The sequence below is a fragment of the Lepidothrix coronata genome, unplaced genomic scaffold (assembly GCF_001604755.1).
Source record: "Lepidothrix coronata isolate B3197 unplaced genomic scaffold, Lepidothrix_coronata-1.0 Scaffold105, whole genome shotgun sequence".
NCBI lineage: Eukaryota > Metazoa > Chordata > Aves > Passeriformes > Pipridae > Lepidothrix > Lepidothrix coronata.
This window is the reverse complement of record NW_016690285.1, coordinates 2,479,284-2,500,383: the sequence shown is the minus strand read 5'-3', so window position 1 is coordinate 2,500,383 and position 21,100 is coordinate 2,479,284. Positions and strand designations below refer to the sequence as shown.

Here is a 21,100-nt window from a genome sequence, read left to right as displayed (position 1 = left end):
ACAAGCCCAAATCAGGTTTTTATTCTGGATGGACACAACCAGGGAGTGGAAAGCTCTGCTCCTGGGGCTCCTGCTGAACGCAAAGAGCGTCTGCAGGGAGGGAGTCAGTGCGTGGTAGAGCAGCAAGAGGGAACCCAGACCTCCCACACTGTGTCTTAGCACCAGGAGGCTCCACGCTCTTCACTCAGAGTCCTTCAGGGAAGGGGTGGTTCAAAACCCAGAGACATTTCTCCCCCAAGGGTGTCTGTGGCAGCCACGTGCCCGCCGGCTCCTCCACGAGGAGATTCAGCTGCTGCTGCTGCCAGCTGAATGGACTAAACACATCAACCGGTGAGAGGAGAATTCTTTACCACCTTTAATTGTGAAATAATTTCTTATTCATACGCATTCATTTCATAACACTTTCCTTTTCCAGGACCTTTGCATTTTAACGCATTTCCAGCTAAGCAAACGCATAGATGGAGTTTATTTCTGCTCGTAATACACACTTTCCTTTTTCATTTTTCTTTTTGCTTGTGGGAAGAGGCAGAGGAGGAAGAAAAAGATATATATATTTTTTTATTACACTGTAGCATTTACACAGTTTTTCTAAACAGAGATTTGGGGAGATTTTTTTCACCTTTTTCCCGGCTTCTTAAGGTTTTTCTGCGCCTCAAGTAGCCAAAGCAGTTCAAGTTAATACTTAATGCACCACACTTTAAGAGATAGGCATTTCTTGCAGTCAGGTCTCAATTAAGAGATAAAAGACAAAAAGTGCAAAGCACTTGATAAAGCTCAGAATACAAGGACCAGCATGGAAGTGCTTGAAGCTGTCCATAGCGATAACTGGATAGCCAGCTGGAATCTTCTTGAAATGAAGTGGGTGCTCTAACTTATCAAATTCCACATATGGGGAAATTATTGGTGCCCACAGGGGTGATTAACACCAACTCAGTGGGTCAGAAACAAGCTGGGATAAAGGTGAAAACTGTATCTGACTATCACCACCAAATAGAGCCATTTAGAGGGAGATAGCGGCGGGTTTTTCCTCTCTCTATATCTCCAGTGGTGCAGGTTGTCAGGGGAGTGGCACAGGGGAAGCTGCATATCCAGAGTGTGCTGTGTAATGTGCAAATTGCAGTGCACATTAAAATGTAATCTGTTTTAATAAGTCATATTAAGATTACATTTTAGATAATTGTATGTTTATCTTATACGACAAATATTTGCCCTGCTGTATGTAGTCCCTGTCACTCTGCCTCTCTTTAAATTCCAAGTGCCAGCACCAAAAGAGAAAACAACATTAACTGATGGAGTGAAACAATCAGCTGGAGCTCAGGTGAGCAAGCCTGGGAGGTGACGTGGGGCTTGCAAGTCACTGTGTCACCGCCAAGGCCCCTGTGTTGGCACAGAGCCCTGGTTCCCACCCATCCCTTGGATAAATCCATGGGCAAACCGGCCCCAGTGGACCTTGGGACTGGGTTGGGTCACTGAGGTTGGCCAAGAATGTGGGGTCCAAAGCAGGAGAGTTTGACACCACTGAGAGGATCCTTGGCCTGGGTTTTGGGGACGTTGGTGGCCTGTTCAGGTGTGTCCTGGTGGTTCCCATGGAGAGGAGGGGCCGTGTCCCATCCCATGGGCAGTGCTGGGCTGCACAGCTCCCTCACCAGCAGCCCCTGGGCACCATCCTGCTCCTCCCTGGGGTGCCCTTACACTCCTGCAAAATCCATAGAGTGACTTCACTCTCTGCCCTCAAATCCCTCCTTCAGGGTCCTCTCTGCCAGGGTTCCTACAGAACACTTGGCAGAGGGGAGGCAGCCCCCGTGCTGAGACCACCAGTGCTGCACTGCTCACCCCCCTGGCCTGGCTGCTCCAGCCCCTCCCTTCCTGAGCTCCATCCCTGGGATGGGGCTCATGGCTTTTGGGGGGTGGATACTCTTTTTGTACAGTTTGCACAGTGTCCAGCACAGGAGAGCTCAGCCCTGCCACTGTCACCACTGAAATACAAACACAGAAGGCAGAGGTCTTGTTAGCAGGCTTTGGTCGGTATTTGAGGCTTAATTGTGAAATTATTGGACTGTGGGTTCAGGAATAGTATTATTTGAGTGCTTGTTTCAGGCATTTGTGGTTCACTCATCACCTCAGTCCTGTTTTGTTGGTTTTTTTGTGGTTGCTGTTGCTCAATGTCTTCTTGTTTCCTGAAGGCTGCAAAACTGTGTTTATGAGCTGTATGAATGAGGTAGGAGTTGATTAGGAGCTAAACCACTGACACTTGCAGTGTTTCAGAGGTGGTCAGGACAGCGCTGTGTGACAGCCAGGACTCAGAGGGTCTTTCCAAATAGTGTTACTCCCATGTTTTAATCCATTAATATATATTAATCTAACAATAATTGCTTTTAATTTTTCCTCAGCAGAATCTGAAAATGCAGACGAAACAATTCCTGGGTATCCTGGAATATTCAGCTGCCTGTTTCTCCTTCCCAGCCTGACTCATGCCCTGGGCAGCCCGTGGAGCTGGGGCTGGGCTGGTCCCTCTGTGTTGTGCACACACTGCACGGGTTATTTATTCAGCCTCAGAGCCCATCTCCCTTATTTGCTTATTCCACGAGCAATTTTTGCTCATTTCCGATAGATTTTTCCCCACTTTCTCAAGTACCTGGCAATTTCCAGGCCAGTATTTGCTCAGCTGACAGCGATGTAATCGATGGCTGAAAATAAGGGGAAATATCAGCATTTCTGTGCTGAGAAAGTGTTTGGGAACAATCAGATGAACAATGGTGTCAGCAATAAAACTTGGAGTGAAATTGGGCTGGCACAGGCTGACCCTGGCTGTAATCTTTGTTCTTGCTGTTGGGCTGAATGTCAATAGGTTAGTCCTGGTGACATCCCTCAGCCCGGAGAATTGAGGGCACCAGGCAGCTCCTTCCCTGGCCACAAACAAACTAACAACTTCAAATGCCTCTTAACCTTCATCTCCATGAGCTTCAAAGGATCAGCATGAGATGCACCTTCATCCCTCATAGCAGCAGAAATCCGAGGACAATGTGATCAGTGGGCTCAGGGGCTGTGCCTCCTCTTCTGCAAATGTCTCCTTTTATTCCCCTTCCCTCAAAAAGGAAGGAGAGGGTAAGGCAGGGAGTGTTTTGGTGTAGACCCTTATTTCTTGCAAGTGTTTAAACCTAGGACAAAATGAATCCAAATCAGTGGCGTGAAAAGTGTGCAGGGAGACCAAGATCTCACCCGGAGCATTTTTTTGCATTTATTTTCTATTTATTGCCTATAATCAATAAGACAGTGTTTTGGTACCCAGTAAAATTTTCCTCTGTGTTTTTCTTTATTTTCCTTTGGTGTTTTCTCTTTTTACTGCGAAAGCTGCACACAAATACCCAATGCTAGAGCGGAGGCAGGTCTGAATAATTTAGCATTTCTGAGTCAGAGGGTGAGATGACCACCTGACACGTGTGTGCTTGATTTCTTTTCATTAACGCTGCATCATTAACTCTGGTCCCCTATTAAAAAGAGAAGCTGTAATTTGCCAGGGGTGGGGAGAAGGCAGAGGAACAGCCCTGGTGTTAACATGGAGCAATGGAGGGGACTGACACCAAGGGCTGCCTGGGATGGGGGTGAGGCTGGAAGGAAGTGCAGTTAGACCCAGAGTAAGTTCTGGCAGTTGCTTAATATTCCATGGAGGTGCTTCGTGTTGCTCGGGCTGGTGCCTGGGGAAATACCATCCACTCCCCTGAAAAAAAAAGAAGGAAACGTCTCCAGGAGCGTGTTACACTCTAAGCAAAGCAAACTCTGAGTAAAGGAAAGGTTAATCAAAGTTGTGTCTTGCTAAAAGGAGCTTGAAAGCTTAATTGTGCTCCTTGCACACGTGGCCAGAGGCTGCAGAAATCCAAGGATTTCAGTAATATTGCAAGGATTGGAGTCACGTGTTCATTGCTCAGTGCTGGTTGGTTTTACCCAGTGGATTCATTTCCAGCTCTTTAGTGATACTTGGAGTCACAGAATCATGGAATGGTTTGGGTTGGGAGGGACCTTGAAGCTCCAATCCCACCCCTGCCATGGGCAGGGACACCTTCCACTATTCCAGGTTGCTCCAAGCCCCGTCCAACCTGGCCTTGGACACTTCCAGGGATCCAGGGGCAGCCACAGCTTCTCTGGGCAACCTGGGACAGGGCCTCCCCACCCTCATTAAAAAAACCTCCTGCCTTGAATCTGTTTTGGATCAACTGTTTGTGACCTCAGTAGTGGAACAAAGGACAAAAAAGGTAGGAAGCACCTCCTGGAATGTGGGAGCTTTGGCATTTGTTGCCCTGAAGTGTTTGAGATCCAGGCTGTTCCAGGCTGTTTCCAAAGGCATCACCTCACCCCAGGTTAGGCTCAGCTCTGCCCTCAGCTTTTATTTCTCAGGTTGGCAAGTATTGCTGAAATCACTGAAAAGAAGCATTAGGAGTATCCCTGGAAGGCAGGAGAAGTGGCCATTTATTAAACACCAGCATTTCCCAGGCAGAGGGAAGCTGTACCCTGGTACAGTGTCTTAATTACATTTATTATTTCAAGCAGTGAGGACTGGCACCTCCACCATCACAGCTGATCTAACAGTCTACACAGGCTTGTCTTTCCTTTTCCAGGCACAGGGCAGGAAGACACTCCCATTCCAGGCCCTGTTTGATACCCTGCCACAACCTGAGTGAAGCAGTGGCAGGGTGAATTAAAGCCTGGATAAACAAAGAATTCTTTTGTCCTGGCCTGTGCCTGTGGGGGAGGAATTCTGAAAGCAAAGCAGGAACCTGACACCCAAAGGGCATCCCAAACTTTTAAATGCACAGTTTGACTGTTCTTTTATAAACTATGCAGATTAATTTACAAATAAAAGAGGGGTTTGTGATGATGGACTGTTAAAAAAAATGAGCAAATGGCAAAACGGTTCATTATACCTTGAGAAATTGGTTTCTAAAGCTGCCTGGATAAAGTGTCTTCATCCACTTGACTGCAGCCAGGGAAGTGTGAGCAGCAGAGCTTGGGCAGAGCTCAAGCTTTTAATCCCAGGCAGAGTGAGATGATGCACAAACGGCCATAGCTTTGTTTTCCTGAGGTTTTCCCTGGACTGGTGACAGTGGCTGGAGCAGCGTGGGTGGCTCTGGGGGGACCCCACGCCAGTGGCTCCAGTGCCACAATCCCAAAGCTTTGCTTCCCCTCCTTGGCTCACAACCCCCAGCCCCTGCAGGGCCTCGCTCCCAGCCCAGACCCCCTGAGCAATAAACACCCCTCACCTCTGGAAATTAATAAACTTAGTGGGAACCTCAAATGTCACTTATTTGCCTCCCTGTTTTCATAGGTGATTTCACTAAGCAGCAGCACTTGCTAATCCCACATTCACACAGATAGAAGGTCAAAGTTGGTCAGTGAGCCAAGAAATACCATATCAGGGTTTCTTTCCTCTCCAATTGAAAGAGGTATAAATTGTGGAATTAGTGTATTGATTGAAGGCTACAACTTCAAGCAATCAGTTTTTCTGGCTTGACAAGATTATTTTATCCTACTTTTCTTTTATTATTATGTGTTGTATTTGAGTCATCCTTCAGGCAGATGAAGTGACAGCTTGATTTAACTCAATAAAATCCACCAGTTAGGAAACCTACTGAGCCGAACAAAAGCTGCCGAGGACGGCGAGGGGAAGGTGCCTGGTTAGTGTGAGCAAGCAGAGCGTGCTGGAGGGAGACAGTATTAACGGGAATTATGCCCTAATCAATGCATTTCTATGGAAACTTGGGAGAAATTTGTGAGCCCCCCGTGCTGGGCCAGTGAATGGGTAATTCCGGCTCTCTTACGGACGAGTAAAAATAAAATTTCTGCAACCGAGTCCTGAAAACGACGATTTCAGCCAAGCTGTGCTCGGGTGTAACTGCAAAAAGTTGGATAAGGTTGCTTTTCTGACAGGATTGAAGGGAAATGCTTAACCAAGGGGTTGTGATTGTGTGGTAATTAAACCAGTACAAGTGTTTGTACATTAGGTCTTTGCTTTGTTACACAGTAAGTACTAAAATACGTATTTTTCTCTGCACACAGAGGTTTTTTTCTCTTGGTCCTGTCTGAGTCAATCTGTGGAGTAAATGGCACAGAACAGGACAGAGGGAACGTGCTGAAGGGAGACCTGGAGGGAACTGTGCTGGCTCCTGGTGGGAAGGAGGAGGTGGCCAAGGTGTGGCAGACACTTATTAGTGAGCTGTGGTACAGAATGTGAACTGTGGTACAGCTGCTGCCTCTGGATTGCAGCCCTGCAGCTGCACCCACTCACTGCCACTGCTTAAATAGCAATGGGAATGGGAAAAAGTGCATTACTGATGGATAAAAAGTAATCTCAGTGTCATATTTACGTCCCTGGAAGGGTTCAAGGCCAGGCTGGAGCAACCTGGTCCAGGGGAAGGTGTCCCTGCCCCAGGCACGGCGTGGGACAAGATGAACTTCAAGGGCCCTTCCAACCCAAACCATTCTGGGATCTTGTGATTCCCTTTCTGAAAGCCTCAAACACCATATTTTGATTATTTTTTTTTTGGGTGATAAGTTCAAAATCAAAACTGTCCATGTTAATTCATAACTGATCTCTTGCTAAGTTACCTCACAGAGCCATTGATTTGCTGCCAGATTTGGGCTTTTTTTCCCCCCTTGGCCTATTTTGCACGTGTGTCCCTGTCCATGGCAGGAGGCTGGAACAAGAGGATCTTTCAGGTCTCTTCCAACCCTGTGATTTTGGGATTTTATGATCCTCTATCGGTCTGCAGCATTCGTGGGTGCTGGAATTGCTGTTAAAGTTACATCTCACAATACATAAATATGTAGACATATACATACATGTAAACCCCACTGCTTTCTGCAGCACTCCCCTGACCAACAACAACTGTGCAGCACTCAGGCTGTTTGTCTGACTGTTGCAGGGCAGGTCTGGATTCACACTTTTCCTGCCCATTCCATTTAAGTTTCTGTCATTAAGGTGATGGAAAAGCAGGAAAAGGACAACTCCCATTTAAGGGCTCAGGTGAAAGCCCAGACTGCTGCACCATTATTTTAAAAACCGTGGTTTGCAACTTTCAGGGGGGTTCAGACCATGCATTAACATTCATTAACTTGCGTGTAATTTCCCCCACCCAACATTTCTTCACCATTTCAAGTTGTTTTCATCCTTCTGCAGAAGACCATATATTGTCATGATCTCCTTAAACTGCAGTTTGGTAAATGACTTGTTTAAATTTAAGGAAAAGAGGTTGTTGATAAGTATAGTTTTCTAATACTCTTCCTCAGCTGTCATTTACTTTGACTAAATTTATTTAAACCACCTTAACCTTTCAGAGAAAGGCCAGGAGATGTTTAAAAGAATAATATGTGTCTGACATTTTGGTTTACCAAAAGGACACCATCATAATTCTGTAGTGCCTCTGTTAAAAATAAGCTAAGAAAAGAAAACTAAAATCTCTTTTTCTTTCTGCTTAATTTTGAAAGACTGGGAGGGGATGTGATTGATGGTTGCATTAGGAGCTGACCTGCCAGGCAATCACCCCGGGCATTGATTTGTCACTGCACCAGCAGCTGCCACACCAGGTGGGTCTGTTCCCTCTCTGATGAACACCTGGCTGGGTTTTACTGCAAACAGGCTCTCCTGGTGGGCTGACCATCAGGTTCTCCCCCAGCTCCTGCCCTGGTGGCACTGCCAGCCACCTCCTCGTGCTGGGCCACAGCGCCAGGTGAGGGCTCTGAGGGTGGGCTGGGCAGGTAAGGGGACTTCAGGGAGACTTGATGGGATTTTAATGTGATTTCGTGATAAATGCTCCCGGCTTTCTGTTCTTGTGGGCACTCTGACGGTTCTGTGTGACCCAGAGCTGGGAAAAGCAGGGTGGAGAGCCCGTGGCTGGCAGAGCAGTGTGACCAGGGGACTGTGATGGAGCTTGGGGAGCAGTTTGTTCTGCAGGAGACCTGGGGGTGACCAGTTTGTCTCCTCTTGGGTTAGAAATGTCTTCAACTTTGGCACAGAGAACACAAATGCAGGCCAGGTTCACTGGCTGGTTTTAATCTAATTCTGTCCTGCTTTCAAAGACGTTTCTATTTCAACATGTCAAGGTCTCGGGAGCTTTTTGTCAAAAAACTTTAGAAGTTGAAAAAGGAATTTTCTAGCTATCAGTAATTTCAGAGTTCTAGAGCTTCTGTCACTCCTGCTGCTGTTCTCAGAGTGTGACTGCAGCTGTGCATCAACAGGCAGCACAGGCACACGAGTTTTACAGGTTGTAGTTCTGCTACTCTGTGAATTGAGGCACAAAGATCTGGAGTGGCACCAGGTGACGTTCTGAGGCCCCTTCCAACCTTCCATTCCTATGATGCTCAAATATTTTTGGGTATCATGATTACACTGACAGTATTTGAAATCGGGCACAGAAAATTTGTATTTTTTGGACTGATGACTTTGGAAAGAATTTTGGATGCATCAGGTGTACCCCATTTTCCAGTTGTGTCCACATAAGGTAGAGTCCTGAAGCTCCTGGAGCCCTGGGCTGTGCAGCAGCAATGGTGCAGGTCAGCTCTCCATAAATATTAATTCTGGGTGTGTGCAGTTTCAGTGAGTTGGGAATAAGATTTTCTCTTTTTTTTTCCTGGGAAAAGCAAAGGACTGAATTTGCACAGCTTGGTTTAATCACCTCTGTCTTGAGGTTTGCAAACAGGCCTGGGGCTCTCCAGGTTCAGCTGGGCTGGGGTTTTGATTGCCCTTGTCACTGGTGGGTGTAAGGGGAGCTGCTCCAAGGGTTGGATTTATTGGGAGAGATCATTCACACAGAGCTGGGGCTGCCCTTGTCTGTCCACTTGTCCTGTGTGCCGTGGCCAGAGAGCACAAATACCCTCGTCTGGGCTGTGCTCCAGCCCCGTGTTTGCAGAATTCGAGGTGTCTGTTTCTCAGTGATTAAAATCCCCTTTTCCTCAGCCCCTCCCTCTCCCACCAGGATGAAAAACAACCCCAAAACTTTTTAAAGACTCACCACTGGCAGGAAAGACCAGAAGAGCAGTTTCTGACCCCTGGGGACCCTCAGTTGTGCCTCTCACAAAGCCAAGGTTGGTCTCTCCAGCTGCAGGGACCTGGCTGGGCTGCTGGGGGAGGGCAAGGCAGAGGTGACACTGTGCCCCAGGGTGACACTGTGACTGTGCCCCAGGGTGACACTGTGCCCCAGGGGGTTGGGGCATTTCCTGCTGCATGGACACAGGTCCTGAGGCTGTTCCTGCAGAAAATCATGGGATCCTGGAATAGTTTGGGTGGGAAGGGACCTTAAAGCCCATCCAGTCCCACCCCCTGCCATGGGCAGGGACATCTTCCACCAGCCCAGGTTGCTCCAAGCCCCGTCCAACGTGGCCTTGGACACTTCCAGGGATCCAGGGGCAGCCACAACTTCTCTGGGAAACCTGAGCCAGGGCCTCCCCACCCTCCCAGCCAGGAATTCCTTCCCAATATCCCATCTCTCCCTGCCCTCTGGCAGTGGGAAGCCATTCCCTGTGTCCTGTCCCCCCAGGCCCTCATCCAAAGCCTCCCTCCAGCTCTCTTGTGGGTCACTTTCTTCTATTAAAGAAGGGGATTAAAATAATCTCTAAAATGTATTAAAACATGGATCCAAAATTAAAGAAATCAAAGTCTTCAAACTTGATTCCAGGACTGGGGTTACACCTTTGCCCTCCTGACTTTCCCCAAAGTTGTGTGAATTAAGGGCAGTGTCAGCTGTGACTCTGCATTTCCCCACATTTGTCAGTTTGTGTCACAACCTCAGCACTTTTTAAACGAACTTTTCTTTATATTTTTCCCCTTTTTAAAAATGTATTTAATATTCACATTCAGGTATTCAAGCCATAATTTCTGTTAGTAAAAGTGACATTTTGCGAAGTTCATTACTTTTTTACAGAGAAAAGCTCCAGCCCTTTAAAAAAATAGATATTAAATAACAGCATGGTGGTGTCTCCAGGCTGACATCACCCTACAATTTGCCATTTTAGTTCCTGAATCCCTGTGGAACAGAAGTTTGGTAATACCTGGGTTATTTAGCCTGACCTGGCTGCCCCACCAGCCCAGGTACACACATCCCTAGTAATTTAAAATAATCATTGCTGTGTTTAGGTGTGAAAAACCATGAAATGGGAGGAAATTAAAAGCATTCCTGATATTATCAACACATGGAGTATATTTAGCATACAAGTAAGTGAACTGATCTTTGTTGCTGTCACTGGAGCTGATGACATTTTGATCATATCAAACTGAATTTGGGTGGAAGTGGTGCATTAATACCAAACTGATCGTCTGAAGTCGTTGTATGTTTTAAATATTTTTAGATTTAGGTTCTGTTCTCAAAATAATTTACGAACTTTAAGAATTAAATCTTCTTTGGCTGCTGCTATCCCTGAAAAGAGCTATTTAAGACCTCGTGACAGTGGATTTAGGGTTAGTGAATAATACAGTTCTAAAAGGTGCAAGTTGTCTGAACAGTTATGGATTTCTGACAAACATAACACATGTTATGTCTTCCCTCTTCTCCAGTTCTACATCAGGAATCCAATTTTTTTTTTTGTCTAGAGGAGATAATTTAACCTGTTTAATCCATTTTTTTTAATGGGCCACAGCGACTCCCGGAAACTATTGTAATTTCTCCTGATACAACTATTTTTATGCAAGAACATCATATTCATGTATTGCTTGGCATTCAAAAATGTGGGCGAAAATCAAGTAAATTCTTGCTCAAAGCCATATTTCTGGGAGTAATAGCTTCAGTTCATTCTTTCTGTGGCTCTTGGTAATTCCTAAGGAAGCTCCAAGTTAATGAATATACATTCTCCAACTTGTTCCAGTAGCAAGAGTGCCCAAGGCAGGATTTCACACACTGCTGGTACTTTCTGTTCAAGTCCCCAAGCACCAATTCTAAAAGTATCACATTAATTAATGCCCTGTAACATTGTTGTGACAATAAATATCCTACTTTTGAGGAAAAAAAAAACAACAACCCACCACAAAACCGCGTGAAGTATGAATATGAATTAATTTTAAAATCTACATACTACAAAGAAAGGTCAAATGCTACAGAGGTGAAATGCCTGATAGAGGCAGGATGTTTCATGAGAGCTGAGTGAAATGTCTGAAATTCAGATGAAATCTTAGATTGGTTTTCTTTAGCCTTCAAAACTTCTTCTTTTTAATTTTTATTTTTTTTTACAAATAATTTGTTCAAATTTTCTATTGATAAGATTCCATATGGAATCATAAAACGATATTTTTATTTATCATAGAGTGGTATTTTAGATTCCATGTACTTTGAGGCCCCATCTCCTAGTAACAGACAGAACATCCTCAAGCACCATCCCTGCAATTACTTACAAGCCACGACAAGAATTAAAAATAATCCCAAACATAAAGGCAAGGCAAGGGGTTGGAGTGGCTGCTCACACGACAGATGCAATATTCCTTTTAGGAAGTGACTTTCAAAAGCTGAGGAGAGCAGGCAAACAGAGCATCACAGGGGGAGGCAGGACTGCAAACACTGGGTTTGGGTCGTGCAGGAGCCTCTGTAGCTCAGGATATTTCATGAATATTCATTAAATAAGGAACTTGAATTTGTTGCTCTGTCTTACAAAGAAGGAAGCACAAGTGCATTTTCCATTTGGGAGGGAGCAGTTTACTGTGCCCTGGAGCTGTTTCTGGGAAATGGCAGAGGGTGTGTAAAGGACAGGGGGAATTTTCAGCTAAAGTGATATTATTTGTAGTCATATAATAATTACAAACCAACACATGTGTTCAGCGTCCCCTGGTTATTGGAACTCTTGTCACCTGTGTTGCAGAACTGTGCAGACACACAGAAACCACAGCCAGCCTGTCCAGTGAGCTCCTGGCTGTGGTTTTGCAGGAGGAGCAACAGCAGGTGTGGAAGCTCCTGGGAACGCTGGGCATGGCCAGGGAAAACCCCACGCCTGGGAGCTCTGGCTGTGAGTGTGGCTGTTTGCTGAGTCCTGCAGTGTCTCCAAAAGTGTTCTTGGAGTGTCAAACTGGCTCCAAACACAGACAGGGATTCCATCAACCTGCTTACAAAGGCCAGTGTGGTGTGGGGAGAGTACCAGTGAACTGAAGTAAAAGACCAGTCTGAGGGTGACTCTGCCCACCGAGGAGGGTTAGTTGTTAGGAGTGACCTCTAGGAAGGGATGAGCAGGGTGGTCTCAGGTGTTCTGGCTAAACTGTGGCTCAGATATTTAGGGTTTAGCTGTTGGATAAGTGTCCCAGAACATCTCTCAGTTTTCCTGTGTCCATAGCACTGGAGGAACAGCATCTCCTGTCCCTGGGCTGTGCAGGGGGGGGGTGGTACCTCTCCAGACCTGCCTCAGCCACCCAAGGCACCACTGGCTGTTACTGTGCTTTAGGAGCCATCCACACCTGCAAACAGGATCCATCCTCCACCCCCACGGAGCTCTGTCCCCGTGCTCAGTTTTCTGTAGGGTGGCATTTTGCCATCTTTGGTGGCATTTACGGAGCGCTCTGAGTCGGCACTGTAACAACACACACCTTTAATAACATGACTAAAAATGGTAACTGAGAATATAGGACCCTCTGAGGAAGGAAGCGAGGGGGCTCTGTCTGTCACACTTGCCTGGCCACTGTCACCAGCTGGTTTTTGTAGGATCTGAGCAGAATATTAGCGGGCTTTTAAAGGGGCAGGTCCCCCCTCAGCGGTGCCGACGCTCCGGCAGGTGCCCGGTGTCACATCCCTTGTATGACAAACATTTGATGTGACACTTCTGCACGCAGGTTGCTCCAGAGATATTTTTATAGGTCAGACTAAATATCACACATCCCAGCCTTCAGTCAGGGAGTGGAGCCGGCTGTGATTGCCGCTAATGGCCCTGGAAGTTGCTATGGTTCCTGGTAAACAGCCTCCCGCCGCTCCTGCTCCCATCCCTGCCGGGGCACAGGGCAGGGGGCACAGGGCCAGCCTGGGACCTGGGGTCAGCATCAGCTGCGGGTGCTCCGGACAATCAGCTGATCCAGCTGGCCGTGATTTCTGTTGATGCTCCTGGCTGGAATTTCACCTCGGATCCAGCTTTTCCATACGGCCCTTCCACGGTCACACAACCCTCCTCCTCCTCCTCTACAAACCTCTCAGGGCTCGGTGTTCCCAGAGCTCCTTGTCCCAGCCCAGGTGTTTTGGGGAATGGTTGAAAAAGCAGGATACAGCAGTGAAGTCAAGGAGAACGTGGGCACGCTTGGAATTGCCTGCACGCTCCATAAGGATGAGACAGCTACAAAGGATGGAGCAACACCAATCCTTACCTGAACCCCTGGGGTCTGATTGTATTTTGGGAGGCCCAGTGGTGCCAGGGATGTGTTGAGTGCCCAGTGGGGCTGTGCATGGAGTGAACAGAGCGTGTCCTGCAGAGTCCAGCCACTTTTCTTTCCAGTCCTCATCCCAAAGCTGCACCCTGAAACAAAGAAGTGTGAAGTAACTTAAAAGCTAGGATGAAGAGAATTTGAGTTATAAAAAGTTAGGAATAACTTTTAATATCCTGTCATCTACAAAAAATAGCTAAGGACAGTGACAGTGTTTAGAAATGTATCTTCACAAAACAAATTTGTGACAGTTTTAAATTTTATTTTCACCACCTCAAAGGTCTATTTTGGCTGATATTTACATTGTGTGTTGATATTCCTCTGTTGTGTTTCGGGCGACTCTGAGAGAAGGGAACACTGTAGCAGAGCAAGCAGCAGTGGAGGAATCCTCTGCTTTGTCCCCGCTCCCCTCCCACCCTTGGCAGCCTCTGCTGGGGAGGCAATTCCACCCAGGAATCCCTGATTAGCTCAATTTTCAATTACGCTTTCCCGTCACCTTTAAACAACCGCTGCTTAACCCACGCTGCAGAGAACGAGCAGCAGATCCAGAAACAGATACCCAGCCAATTATATTCTTTTATGTGTTCCAGACAATGCCAAACAGGTTTGCTGTTTGCCTCCGTGGGTTATCCCCTGCTCCGTGTGCTGGGGGTGGTTTTATCTCCAGCTGACACCACAGGGACTCCATCCCAACGTGTGGCTGAGAACAGCTCTGGCTAAACACTTTAAATGCTCCTCACATAAACACAGAAAAAGCCTCCGTGCAGCAATTATTAAGCCAGACAAATGTTGCGCTGATTTTAACAGTGCTCAAGTGGTAGAGGTTTTTTCCTTCATTAAGATAAACAACGGAACTAATTGGAAAGGCACAAAAACATCTGTTAAGTAATGGGAGTATCGGGAAGTCGAGGAGCTGGGGCGGGGGGAACACACCCCTGTGCTCAGGTGGGTCTTAATGTACACTGGAATTTAGGAAACTAATTTACCGAATTTTAGAAGCATGGAACTTGCAAGAAGATGAGAATTTACAGTGATCTGCTCTCCGGATTCCCTTGGACAGGATGGGAATGGCACATTTATATTTCAGGCAGGGTCAGCTGCAGGAGATACTGGAGCCCCCAGCCAGTAAGGTGGAACGGGTTCAGCATGGGGGATGTACAGGATCCATCACTGGAGGTGATGCTGACACCTCCTCAGCATGGTTTGTGCTGTTAATATTGAGTGTATCAAGTTGCTATTATTGAAAATTTTAAGCTTAGGTGATTGATAGATTTTTCTGTAATTTCTCTTATTTCCTAATAATCCTTTGTTTTGTATTTTAACGGCCTCCATGGATGTACTGTAATCTATTTATTGGTGCACATAATTGGTGCTGAATTTACATTTTGAGTTTATTTCCTGTTCTGACAGGCTCTGCCTCTTCATCAGGTACCACCAGTGTAAAGTGAAGAGTCCTCCTCCCCTCAGCCTTTTCCAGGGATGAGAGGAAGGGACTGGGACCTGTCCTCCTGGTGCTCTCCCTCCTTGGGAGCCCTTCACTGGCATCAGGCTTCCCAAAGGAGCCGTGCCCAGACTGCCTGTCAGCTGGGACTGATGTCACATTTCCCCAAATTGTTTGAGCAGGGCTCAGCAGAGGAGGCGGCTGTCTCCAGACTTGCTGTCTATGCCTTTTATCCACTTCTGACATAATTTATTGGAAATGAGAGGAATTGTTTCAGAACAAGCGTCTCTGACAGCTTGGCAGATTGATAGAGAGGTTTTCTGATTTCATCTCTTTTTTCCCTTCTGGTTTTAAATGATGCCTCCCTACCCCTTGCCAGTCTCTCAAGGAGCGTTGGTGTCACGGGATCAGGAGCCGAGACAGCGAGTTCTGTGTTAGCAGAGAAGGGAGGAGGTTATTCCATCTACTCTGGGCTGTCTCCTGCCTCATTATCCTCTCAGAAAATTCCAAATATTTTTAGTGACGTGTAGAACACACACAATATGAATTTATTTAGCCTGGGAAGGACCCCAGCAGGTCACCTAACATGCCACGGGTGCTGAGCTGAGACCTGGGCACGCTGTGACGTTTGGGATCCAGTCCTGCATCAGGGAATGAGGCAAAATTCTCACTGTCTTACCTGAGTAAACCCTGTGTTCCTGCTCCCCAGCTTCCAGCGTGTCCTCTGACAGCTCCCTGTCGTAGGAAATCCCACAATTTGCCAGGGTAGAACTGCCAAAATGAAACTAATGATTTTTCTGGGTTACTTCGTGGTGGCATCACTGAAATAGTGCTTGGGACTGTTGGCTCAATTCCCCAAAAAGAGCAGGAGTCACTGACCCCCATCACCTGCCACTTTAACCACATCCCAGGAGTACGTATGCTGATAGAGGCACCTTAAAGAATTTTACCCAGTTAGTCATTTTTAAAAGATTTTTTTTTTTCCTTCTTTCAGAGGGGAAAAAAAAGTTTTACAGAGAACTGCCTGTAAACAGCAGGATTTCTGTTTAGAAAACAAGCAGCTTGCCAGAATCTTCCTCCCATTCCTGCCTTCTTCTCTCCAGCCCTGATCCTGTGAAACGTGAGCTCCACTTCTGGTGACAGTTCCCTGCTGTCCACCGAGTACAGATACTGGGCACACAGGTGGAATTTAGTGGATTTATCCCTTGCTGTCCTTACAACTCACCTGGTGAGGGGACTGATGGGAAAACGAATCACAGTCACGAGCCATTTGCACCCAGAAAAAGAGGCATTAAACTGGGTTATTTACACTGTTCTCGCAGCCCCTCCCCTGCCCCACAGAGGACATTTTTATAGGAGATCTTGATTTTTTTTTTTTTTTTTGCAAAACATCTGAATTCCACCCCATGGAAAGGTGGGTGTCCATAGTGGCACAGGAGCACCCAGGGGTGGTGTGTGGTGGGTGTGGGGACAGTGAGCTGGGGCGAGGCAGGAGATCCAAAAGCCTGGATGGACAAGGGGGAATGGCTTCCCACTGCCAGAGGGCAGGGATAGATGGAATAGTGGGGAGAAATTCCTGCTGGGAGGGTGGGGAGGCCCTGGCACACGTTGCCCAGAGAAGCTGTGCCTGCCTTGGAAGTGTCCAAGGCCAGGTTGGATGGGGCTTGGAGCAGCCTGGGCTGGTGGAAGGTGTCCCTGCCCATGGGACCTTTAAGGTCCCTTCCAACCCAAACCATCCTGGGATTCTCAGATTCTGTGCCAAGTCACTGCAGCACTGTCTTTACAGGAGAGGAGCAAACCAGAAGACGACACTGTGGTGAGGAATGTCCTTACCTTCAGGAATATTTTCCAGCAGGGGCGTGGCTGGAATGAATTTAAACGTGTTGATGTTCAGCCTGTGCAGTTGTGACGGTTTTGCTCCACCTGAGCTCACAGAACTTCTCATTAATATTTGAACTGGCTGTGCCCAAGTGAAAAGCAGTAAAAACTGAAAATGTAGAGCCTGCCTTACTGCCCTGGCAGTGGTGTGTCCAGAGGCAGGGCAGGCCCTGGCTGGGAACATCTCTGGCAGTTCAATGTATTCCTCCCTCGAGGGCTGTCTGAGGGTTGAATTTTGCTTCCCCCCACCCCACATCCAGCCCCCTTTCCTTCCCCCTTGAAGTCACTGTCAGGGCTGTGCCTGGTAGGACTGTGAAGTGTTTATTATTCTGCTGCCCAGGTTTCTCCAGATGTTTAGCTACAGGGTAGTGCTGCTGCAGAGATCAGTGCAGCTGGCTGGGAGACACCGGGAGAAGGAAGTGCAGCATCTGGGCCTTGTCTGGGGAGCCTGGATTTCAATTAATTAAATGTGCACCCAACTTGCAAGGAGCTTTTGCATTTCAGTTAAACTGACTTCAGAGCACACCTAAGATTTATTCCTGCCTTTCAAATTAACTGCCAGATCCTCAGCTGGTAGAAATTGCTGAGCCTCTCTTGGTGTCAGGAGAGCTCAGTTTACACCAAAAGGGATGTGGATGATGGCAGAGAAATAGGCTTTGTACGAGCCCAAGAATTACTTGGCCCCCCTAGGAGTTCAGTGGAAGTAAAGCATTTATTTACTTGAAAAGCAAAAAAAAACTTATTTGTTATTTATATTTCGTATTGTTTTTTCCCCCCCCCCTAAGGTTGTCATAAGATATATCTTTGTTAATTTACAAGTTTAACATCTTCTTAGCATTTTAATTTAAAATTGTTATTTAGAATTTTAGGATTAGTTTTTAATATGTTTATGTTTAGTTAAGAGGTTTGTTTTAGTTAAGATGCTTATTTTAGTTAAAGTGGTTTATTTTAGGTAAATTGTTTATCTTTAGTTAAGTTGTTTATTTTTAGTTACGATGCTTAGTTCTGTAGAGTGAAAGAGAAAGTCAGTGATTCTCCCCTGGTGAAATGGTGTTGGCACAATTATTTATCACAATCACAGCTGCCCCTGCACCCCTTATGGCCATACCTGTGAGGTTGAGATGAATTCCTGCCTTCACACTCTGTCAAAAGCACTTCTATCATTATCCAAATATTTGGAAAATGGGTTCTGATGGAAAGGCACTGAGATGCTGGACGCTATCAAAACCTCTCCCAGAATATCTGCAATAAATTAAAGAGCCTGATGTATAAATATTAGGTATGAAAGAAGATAATTTGGGGAGTACAGAACTTGGCTGATGCTTTTCTCATCCACATGAAGTGATCTGAACACACATCCCCTGGTGAGAGCAGGAACCTCAGAACACACGTGGCCCCTTTTCCCCTGCAAGTGACTCCCCCTGAACATCAGTCCTGGAGGGAGCAGTGTAATATTTTAAAGTCTCTCCTCTGCCCATCCCTGGGATAATTCTGTCCTCCACATGAGTGCTGGGCACTCAGACTTGAGGGATTCGCCTCTGCTCCCTTGGAATCCCAAAGACACCAGGAAAAACCACAGTTCCTTTAAGTCCTGGGAGAAACTTGCTCCTGGATTCCTAAAATTGTGCCCCTTTTCTCAACATCTCTGCACACTTGTCATCTTGCTTTTGGTCTTTTCTCTGGCACCACCAGCCCCTGGGTTGATCTGTTCCAGGAACACGAGTGTCTCCTTCCTCCCCCTGCCCTGCTGGAGCCGCAGCAGGAATTGGAAAACCCTTTTTCCCCTCCGAAGGCAAAGCAGCCCTTTTCAGCTTCTCTTAAATAGGTATCAACACCTGGCTTTTACAAACAAGAGGAATTAGACTTCGTAGCATTTTGCTATTTGAATGACCTACTCAGTGGAATTACAGCAGCAAACTAATCCTTTAGGAGAGATGGCTCTATCAATCTTTGGATTTTTCTAATGTGGAAGCTACTCAATTGCATCTCAGAAATCAGGGAGGTAATTACTCATGCAGACAGCACAAAATGAAAAAAAAAAAAAGGCAAGTTCTGCTGAGTATCCCTTTTAGAACAAGCAGTGGAACAAGGAAAACAGCCTCTATAATCAGTCAAATTCTTCCACTAATTTTTCAGGTGTTGAAGGCTATAGTGAGGGTACATGCCATGAAAGTTAACAAAGCAAAGTGGCTTTAATGGAGGGTTTTACAAGAGAAAAATGCCTCTTATTAGGCAAACCTACTATTTTAGATGTAGTTCCCTACGTTACAACTTCATTGTTTAAAATAGACATGTTCTGAGATAAATGCTTTTCCAGACCCCTTCGGAGGCCACGGTGACAACATCCAAGTGTCCAGTCATCAGAGCACAGGGGAGCTGCTGGCTCTGCCTGAGGAGCATCACCAACCTGCAGATGAAGTCAGGCAGGTGCAGCCTCAGAGGAGCCCTCACACCCTGCCAGCCCTCAGAAATGATGCTGAATCAATTTTAAATTCAAGTGATACCAGGTTGACACAAAGAAAGCACACACAGAAATATAAAACGGTTAATAATACTGAAAAGAAGCAGTATTTTGTATATTTTGGATTGCTTGGAACCCTGAATAGATGATTAGTTTAAAATATTATTATCAGGTTGGATAGACCCTGCTGGTCACAGCGTGGGCCTGCTGACACAGGGGAGGGTCTTCCTCAAACATTCCTGAACTGAGGAGTCCTACTTTGGGTTTGAACTTGGAGGCTCCTGAGGACAGAGGGGGGAGCAGGGCTGCTCTCAGCTGGGCCATCAGTCAGCTCAAAAACCAACAGGATGCCCAGAGGGTGTCTGAGACCCCTCAGCAGATGCAGGAGCAGGAGCAGGGTGGAGCTGTGCTCTGTGCCCAACCTGAGAATTCCTGCTGCTCTCTGCTCCCCCTCACGTGCTGCCTCATTTAGGATGATATTTAGAGATTACTGATTAAGCACAAATAAAGAACATCAAGTCCCTCAGTTCTCAAAGATTTCTTGATTTCAGTAGAGTTGTGGTAACTCACACACCTCCAAATGCAACTGGGAAGGAGAGCAGAAGTGTTTGGCTGCTGGTTCTCCTTCTCCTTATTTTTATCCATTTGAAACATTCAGACCGAGTGGATGTTTGTTAACACTTGATAGAATTAAAAGGTTTTTATTTTTAACTATTTTAAAGAAATAACCCTTTTTTCAGGCTCTGTCAAACATTTGCCAGATTAGATGGAAATATTCCTCCTTCAACATTTACAGATATGAGTGAATAATTGTCACAACCCATGTCTACATGTTGGAAAAGAATTGTATTATCCAATTACATATTTATCTGATAAATATGATTAACAAAGAAGACAGATCACCTCTCTCAACATGTGTTCATTTATATGCAGACAGTATTTTATATGTTTATATAAGTACATGTGCTGTAATGTGCCTGTTTGGGATATTAATAATATTATGATTTTACAAGCTTAACTTGCATAAAATCATAGACCCTCCTGCAAAGCCAATTCATTACTTGCTAGAAAAGAACAGGAAAATATAAATAGTCTTTCAAGGGAATAATTTTCTAAAAGTCAGAATCTGCAAAGCTTATTTCTGATATCAGGAGTGTAATGAAAATATTCACAAAGGTAAGAAATTCCGGTTCAGGGTTGGAATCTTTGTTGCTTTTTTTGGAGCAGTGAGAGATTCATGTCTTCATTATAATGATCTACAGTATATCTGAGGGACTGCTTAGAGTTAAATTAATCTGTAATCGTGTTTTTAGTCCCAATTTCATCATGATATCCCAGGAAACAGTGCAAAATAAATAAAAGACTTGCAGAGAAGCTCAGACTGGTGCATTCCCGGCAGCTGGGGCTGGGTGGGGTCAGCCCAGCGTTAGTGCCTGGCAGGTGAGGCTGTTCCAGCCCATCCCTGGGCTCAGCTGCTGGAGGCAGATCCATCAGGCTCCAGGAACCCCTGCTGAGTCCTGCCCTGCCCTCCCTCCTCCTCCAACCTGGAAATGTCCTGAGAACTCCTGTCTCCAAAGCTCCCAGACCTGCTCAGGCTCCCAGGCCAATGTTCTTCTGCACCAGGTACGTTCCACCTCTTGTTTTGTGTCAGAACTCAAACCAACAGAACCAACTCTGTTCCGTGAGCAGCTCCGTCATTTCTGTGTGTGTGACACTGTATTGATGAATATTTCCCCTTTAGTTAATTTGCAGAAAGGAAAATCCAACTGACCTTCCCCCAGCCTCCCAACGATTTAACAACTGTGAGTCACCACGGAGTTACCATCAGTTTATATTTCCTTTTCCTGTCTTTCTCTGCCCATGACACACTGTGAGGCTCCTCGTGCCCACCCAATAACATCTTTCCAGCTCCTTCTCCCCTAAAGAAAAGTTTTTATTTATGGCTGTGCCT

General features: G+C 46.1%; 1 long non-coding RNA gene across 2 annotated transcripts; it reads left to right on the top strand.

Annotated features, from left to right (window-relative positions):
- The first annotated feature begins 4,254 nt into the window (after positions 1 to 4,254).
- Positions 4,255 to 19,207, top strand: LOC108501635. Of its 2 annotated transcripts, none has more exons than XR_001876241.1 (6): positions 4,255 to 4,355; positions 6,052 to 6,184; positions 7,480 to 7,578; positions 8,948 to 9,075; positions 10,124 to 10,201; positions 19,006 to 19,207. It is a non-coding gene; the product is annotated as an uncharacterized LOC108501635 (long non-coding RNA). The 2 variants fall into 2 exon arrangements; XR_001876242.1 differs by having other exon boundaries at positions 6,052 to 6,203.
- The last annotated feature ends 1,893 nt before the right edge of the window (positions 19,208 to 21,100 follow it).